The sequence below is a fragment of the Lolium perenne genome, chromosome 1, assembly GCF_019359855.2.
Source record: "Lolium perenne isolate Kyuss_39 chromosome 1, Kyuss_2.0, whole genome shotgun sequence".
Lineage (NCBI taxonomy): Eukaryota > Viridiplantae > Streptophyta > Magnoliopsida > Poales > Poaceae > Lolium > Lolium perenne.
The window spans coordinates 91249330-91256710 of record NC_067244.2 but is presented as its reverse complement, the minus strand read 5'-3'; the positions used below and the strand labels follow the sequence as shown (position 1 = coordinate 91256710).

At 47.0% G+C, this 7381-nt stretch overlaps 1 long non-coding RNA gene across 1 annotated transcript; it reads right to left on the bottom strand.

Moving 5' to 3' along the window:
• Positions 1-740: 740 nt before the first annotated feature.
• On the bottom strand, positions 741-1722 carry LOC127295943 (uncharacterized). Its single transcript, XR_007848195.1, has 3 exons — positions 1285-1722; positions 994-1158; positions 741-856 (listed from the first exon to the last, which is right to left on the bottom strand). It is a non-coding gene; the product is annotated as an uncharacterized lncRNA (long non-coding RNA).
• Positions 1723-7381: the final 5659 nt, after the last annotated feature.

Sequence of the window (7381 nt, the reverse complement as noted above, 5' to 3'; positions counted from 1 at the left end):
GCATGCACTACGACTCGCAAGGCAGACCCGATAACCAAACAACAGTTGTAGGAGGTTGGTGGTTGCTGGTGGCAATATGGGCTGCTTGAGGTAACAAGTGGAAGGGACACGTGACAAGAACGCAACTTAAGGATAGAATGATGGAGAAGGAAAAATAAAATAGGTGAGCGACTCCTGCAGGGACAGGAGTATAGGGGAAATGCTTGCATGTTAAAGCTTGTCGAGGAACATCCGGAGAACTTGTCGTATCTCGCCACACCACTTCGCGATCCTATCCGGGAAGAAGCAAATGCTGGAACACACAACGTATGCAAGTCTTACTACTACGGAAGAAGAACCAGCAGATCAAGATGATATGCATGACATGGCAAAGATGGTGCAATGCAACTTATTCATTTAAGCGGACCCGGAACCCCAGACAAACAATTAGGATTGAGGTTGCATTTTCTACCGACAAATTTAAGTGTTGATTATCATGGCATAATATGGCAAGGGTTCGCTACTTCCAAATTAAACGGAGCGGGGAACCCTTAGGCGGATATCCGAAATACTCCGCATATATGTGAGGTGAACATACACGACTATCCACGAGCGACAAGATGCAATGTGCAAACAGATGAATGGATGGCATATTATTGTTCCTTATGTTTTTCTGATCAATTTTCATATATAGCACATTTTATTTCGAGTCATAGATTGAAAGATATGAATTTAGCAAGATATAGACATTTGCAGCAATTTTCAGGAAAAACAGAGAAACGTTGAGACGTTTCTCACCGTGGTGAATCCAGCCCGGGTTGCTGATCGGCTGGGCCAAGGGAGGCTGACTGGCGCTGATGTTTCTGATCTAGGAATCCTATCCAGGGAAGAAAAACAAATTGGACCAGGGGTCCACATGTCAGCGAGATGAATAAAGAATGGTGAAAAGATTGGGCGTTTGCCTTGCCCGGAATTAGCAAAGAGGATGCCACGTTTGAGGTGCAAAGACAATACCACTGCGTTGCTGATGTGTTTTCTTGCTGTGAAGGAAACGCGACGATTTTGAAACGGCAAGGACGTGCCTTGGACCTGAGCGATGCGGATGAAGACGGAGACCGGTGAGACGCATCCGACGGCGATGTTCTGGAGATCATGGCGAGCGTGCTTGGCGCCGGCTTGCTGGGATTGTAGCGACATGATTGTGGACGTCCAGATCAAGGCAGAGAAGATCAACAGAGAAAAGCTCAGACTTTTTGGCTCGCGCAGGGAAGAACAAGACCAAATGTGTAGGAGCAGGGAACAAACCAATCAAGTTGCACTGCAGATCATGTGAAGGAAAAGGAGCTCGTCTTCATGAACAATCGATGGCGCAACCAGAGGTGACCGACGCGGACGGAAACGAGAGGAGAATGGCGGCGATCTTGCAGCGACCAGCGCGTGACGGCCGGACGTACGTAGACGACGACGTTCTTGACGTACATGGATGGAACAGAGGCGGGCTGGCCTTTTGAGGGGACGGAGGTCGAGGTGGTCGTCGATGGGCAGAGCGGCGTCGTGGTGCAGGGGCGCGAGGAGCATGGGGCCTGGCCGTCGCGCCGATGATGTCCGTGACGGAGGCGGCCAGCGTTCTTGGCGATGGGTAGCAGCTGGGGAGGCCGACGGTGACGAGCGGCTGCCGCGGAAGCGGAGGCGCATGAGCGGGCTAGGTCGATGCAGAGCAGCGCCGGCGTGCGCTGGAACGACGCGGACGTGCTCAGCAACCAACAGGCGGGGGGGTGGGGGGGGGGGGGAGCGACAAAGTAGCGAGGAGGTTGAACATGGCGAGGACGGAGACGTGAGGCGCGGCTGTAGCTCCTGGAAGCAGAGGTCTGGCGCAATACGAACGGAGGCGTCCTTGACGATGAGGTTGCGGACGTCGGACACACGGCAAGGCAAGATGCGGTTGGAGGGGAAGCTAGCTGCTTCACGGGAGGAAATAGGCGAGAGATGAAAGGAGTGGTGGCGGCGCTGAGGAAGGAAGAAGCTAGGGTAGGGTTGAAGGAGCCTCTTATAAGGAGGAGGACATTCCATGGTGGCCGTCCCATCAACTGCAGGTCGACGTGCGACAGCGAGGCGCCTGTGGTGACTTCGTCAATTTCAAGATCCAATCCGCCGGCTCAGTCTTCCGGAGATGCTCATAGGGGTAGGGTGTGTGTGCGCGTTCATAGGGGTGAGTGCATGCGCGTGTATGTGAGCGCCTGCGTTTGTACTGTGTTTCTCAAAAAAAACTGCAGGTCGACGTGGCTATTGCCGATGTGCTGCCGTACGAAGGAGATGAAGACCACCTGATGTGAAAAGATCAACCAGGAGAGGTGGCCAGCGCGTGGGCTTCGGTGTTGGTGGGCTGAAAGAGAGTATGGCTGCTGGGTTGAGATTGGTCTGGAAGTGGCAAAAATCCAAGACGTGGCCGCATGCCTTGTCTAAATACTGGAAGTTAGCAAAGAGAGATTTAGGAAGGCAAAAGAGAAAAGGAAGATATAGAGATAAAGAGGAGAGACAAGAAAAAAACGAGGAGAACATGTCCAGGCAGATTTTGAAAAACGTTATTACTGAAACCAAAATTAATTCAAATTTTATTTTGAAACGAAAAACATTTGAAATATTTTATTTATTTTGTAGTTTTGTTTTCTAGGTTTATTTATAAATAGGGACGAGAGGAAGGCTTTTATTTATAAATCATATGAGAGGGAAAACCAAATAGTTCTTATTTAAAATAACTTTTATTTGATAAAATATTGTGGATGATATGATGTATGATGCATGATGATGCATAAAAAGAAAAAGAACAAGCAATTTTATTAGGGGTATTTCCTGGGCCGCTACATGTAGCACCTCATTTAAATCATCTTCTCAAGTGTTATGAAGTAATGTGATGACCCTTGTTGCATGGTCTCATATTTGCTCACTTGAGGATATTAAATCAAATATGATTTAAATTGCATGAGGTATAGAACCTCATTTAAATCATGTTTCTCAAAGGATAAGTGTGAAGTGTTGACCTTGGTCAACATGTGACCATACATTGTTATTTGAGGAGATTAAATCTTAACAAGATTCAGTGAGAGGAAATTATTTCTCCAAAGAACTAAAGAGAAACCCTAATTCAGTAAGAGGAGTTGTTTTCTAAACACTAAAGAAGAAACCCTAGTCAAATGTTGAGTAAGGTAGATGATGATGCTAGATCATCTTGAGTGAGCCATTAAGGCTATTTAGGTTCATTAAGTATTGATTGGTGTTTGTATCCTCGTATTCGTTTATAGACGCTAGTACCAGAGACTATCAAGAGGAGGAGGATTTCTACCAAGAAGAAGAAGAGAACTTTGATCACTACCCCAAACAAGGCAAACTAAACTAACGCAAGCTATTTTGTTGCAAGCTAATATTATTGCAAGTTGCCCTAGTGCAAAGCTCTACAAGAGCAAGGCACCATTACATATTACTTTATGCTTAATGATCCTATCCCAAGTTTTTACCTTACAAGTTTTGACTTTGGTTTATCAAGATTTATTTTTGATTCATGATTCACTTGGTTTAGTTATGGAGTAGTACAAGAGCATCACACTTAGCCTAGAAAGCTATAAGCTAGTTAGCACCCCTCATAACTAGTTGCTAGTGCTAAAATTAAAAGTGACTACTCTAGTTGGCAACTTGTGAACTGAAATGACTTTGAAAACCTTGGAATGATGAGTCATTCTATTGAAAGATTTTGAAGGTGAATATAACTGGTGAATGACTTGGTGAATTTTACAAAACTGATGGTTGGGTTCGGATGCGATACCATTCCAATTTTACAAGTACCCCCACAATACCTGAATTTGGGTAAGGCTTAGCGGGAAACTTATGTATTTTAGTATGGGTTCCCTCTGAACAAGCGTCATCGGGGTTTTGCCAAGGCTGCCTCCCCCAAAAGTGAAATAACGTGAAATGAGGTGAATGTCAGATCCAAGCCCTGTGCAGTTCCCAGGTTGGCTGTTAGTCTTCACTGGAAGGCCAAGCTCATGGGGAGAGGTGCATATACTAGGGTATGTAAATGAAAGGTTAGGATTGATAGTTCGCGTACTGCGTACGATAAATCAGGGCCAGTTGCCCCTGACGAACTATTGAAATTGCTGTGGCACAAGTGTACAACCTCTGCAGAGTGTAAACCTATTCGAATAGCCGCGTCCGCGGTCATGGACAGTTGGAAAGGCCATACTGTTCCGTCATCAGAACTTTTCCAAATTATGAATGGTGGCTGGTGACTTGAATTGAAAGGTGACTTTGACTTTGAATCACAACAGAGTTGTGGGAATGACACTAATGTTCCCACTTGAGTTAAGTTAGGCAAATGAAGAGTCTTGTTTACTAAATTCTTATGAAATAAAAATGGCTTTATGCAAATGAACCTAGAGCTTAGCACCCTGATGCGCGTGGTTGACGTATTGTCTTTTCGTTCGACACGCGTCCGTTGGGAACCCCAAGAGGAAGGTGTGATGCGCACAGCGGCAAGTTTCCCTCAGTAGAAACCAAGGTTTATCGAACCAGTAGGAGTCAAGAAGCACGTTGAAGGTTGATGGCGGCGAGATGTAGTGCGGCGCAACACCAGGGATTCCGGCGCCAACGTGGAACCTGCACAACACAAACCAAGTACTTTGCCCCAACGAAACAGCGAGGTTGTCAATCTCACTGGCTTGCTGTAACAAAGGATTAGATGTATAGTGTGGATGATGATTGTTTGCAGAAAACAGTAGAACGAGTATTGCAGTAGATTGTATTTCAGTATAGAGAATTGGAACGGGGTCCACAGTTCACTAGAGGTGTCTCTCCCATAAGATAAACAGCATGTTGGGTGAACAAATTACAGTTGGGCAATTGACAAATAAAGAGGGCATGACCATGCACATACATATTATGATGAGTATAGTGAGATTTAATTGGGCATTACGACAAAGTACATACACCGCTATCCAGCATGCATCTATGCCTAAAAAGTCCACCTTCTGGTTATCATCCGAACCCCCTCCAGTATTAAGTTGCTAACAACAGACAATTGCATTAAGTATTGCGCATAATGTAATCAGTAACTACATCCTCGAACATAGCACCAATGTTTTATCCCTAGTGGCAACAGCACATCCATAATCTTAGAGATTTCTGTCACTTCCCAGTTCACGGAGACATGAACCCACTATCGAGCATAAATACCCCCTCTTGGAGTTAATAGCAAAAACTTGGCCAGAGCCTCTACTAATAACGGAGAGCATGCAAGATCATAAACAACACATAGATATAAATTGATAATCAACATAACATAGTATTCTCTATTCATCGGATCCGAACAAACACAACATATAGCATTACAGATAGATGATCTTGATCATGTTCGGCAGCTCACAAGACCCGACAATTAAGCATAATGAGGAGAAGACAACCATCTAGCTACTGCTATGGACCCATAGTCCAGGGGTAGACTACTCACTCATCACTCCGGAGGCGACCATGGCGGCGTAGAGTCCTCCGGGAGATGATTCCCCTCTCCGGCAGGGTGCTGGAGGCGATCTCCTGAATCCCCCGAGATGGGATTGGCGGCGGCGGCGTCTCTGGAAGGTTTTCCGTATCGTGGCTCTCGGTACTGGGGGTTTCGCAACGAAGGCTATTTGTAGGCGGAAGGGTAGGTCAGGGGGCGTCGCGAGGGGCCCAGGAGACAGGCTGGCGCGGCCAAGGGAGGGGCCGCGCCGCCTGCCCTCCTGGCCACCTCGTGGCCCCACTTCGTTGACTCTTCGGTCTTCTGGAAGCTTCGTGGCAAAATAGGACCCTGGGCGTTGATTTCGTCCAATTCCGAGAATATTTCCTTACTAGGATTTCTGAAACCAAAAACAGCAGAAAACAGCAACTGGCACTTCGGCATCTTGTTAATAGGTTAGTGTTGACTGCCAAAACCCACCGGCGGGCAGCGGCCTGTCAACACAGTGTAGAGCTGGGAAGAGCCTAGAGCTGCGGCTGGCTGAGACCCCTCCGAGCGACGGCCCGCAATGCTCTTCTGGTCACACGCGGCGATGCGAAGTGCAAGGGCGTGCCACCTGACCTATACCTGGTCAGGAAGGTGATGGGGATGCCTCGCTTAGTTCCTGCATGGCATACACGTAAACATTAAATAAGAGCCTCGATCGGCTCTCAGGTTATCCTGTGAATCGGCTCAAAGAGCCGATCCACCCATGATTCGTACGGGGTGCACGAATACTTGGTGATCCTGCTTGATCAAGATAAAGCTAATGAGATCTACGACGATTTAGGGTTTTCACCGCATAATCGGATCATCCTACTCCAGGTTGGGCCTCGCGGCCACGCACGGTGCTCGTAAGCCGATCCTAAACAAGGCCAAAAAACCAACATGGCGTTGATCCTCGGAACATCCTGTTTAGGACTTGCGAACGCCACCCTACGTGCCGCTGGATCCTCCCCCCCTTTGTAAGGCCTAACTATTGCAGATATTAAACTAATCCTTGCAGAGCAAGGAGCAATCGTAACGGATCAGATCTACTAAATAAAGAACAAGCAGGGTGCCGCCCCCACACCTGAGATAGGTGTGAGGGCGGCTAGACATGCGAGGGTTGCACTACGTAAGCATGTTATACGGAGAACTATGCTAACCCTAACACATCTATGATAACTACGTTGCCCGCCATCAAAGACGCTTCAGTACGGGCAACGCATGAACAACGTGGAGCTTGTGCTGCCTAGATCGCAAGATGCGATCTAGGCAGCATGTCGCTTACCTGATTGAAACCCTCGAGACGAAGGAGTTGGCGATGCGCCGAGATTGGTTTGTTTTGGGGTGAACGTTGTGTTGTTGTTTATTCCATAAACCCTAGATACATATTTATAGTCCAGCGGACTTTCTAATTCGGACGTGCACCTAACCGTGCACGAGTAAATCTCTAATTTTTAATCTAAGATGCGATCTACTAAATTACAGATACATGGGCAATTCAGCCCAACTTCGTGTATAAGGCCAATTCTTGTTCTTCCTTTCATGTATATCTTCAAGTCTATCTCAATCGTGGCCCACCTCTGACTCGGTCAAATTCTGGTGATAACACATGCCCCCCTGGTTTTGGAATTGGTAATTCCAAAATCACTCTGTTTTCCTTCGTCGGGTCATGTCGTGGCAGAACCGTTGCAGTACCTTTCATCATGATGCCCTGCCTTCTCAACTTCTCCGCGTGATCTGGCAGTTCTTTTTTTTCTCTTTAGGCACCACTTCCTCGGAAACTGCTGTGGCATTGAATTTCCACTATATCCCCTTTATTTAACCGCCATGAACAGTTCCCCTCCACATTAGCAATCCAAAAAGCCCTCCTGCCACCATGTCTTCTTCCTCCTC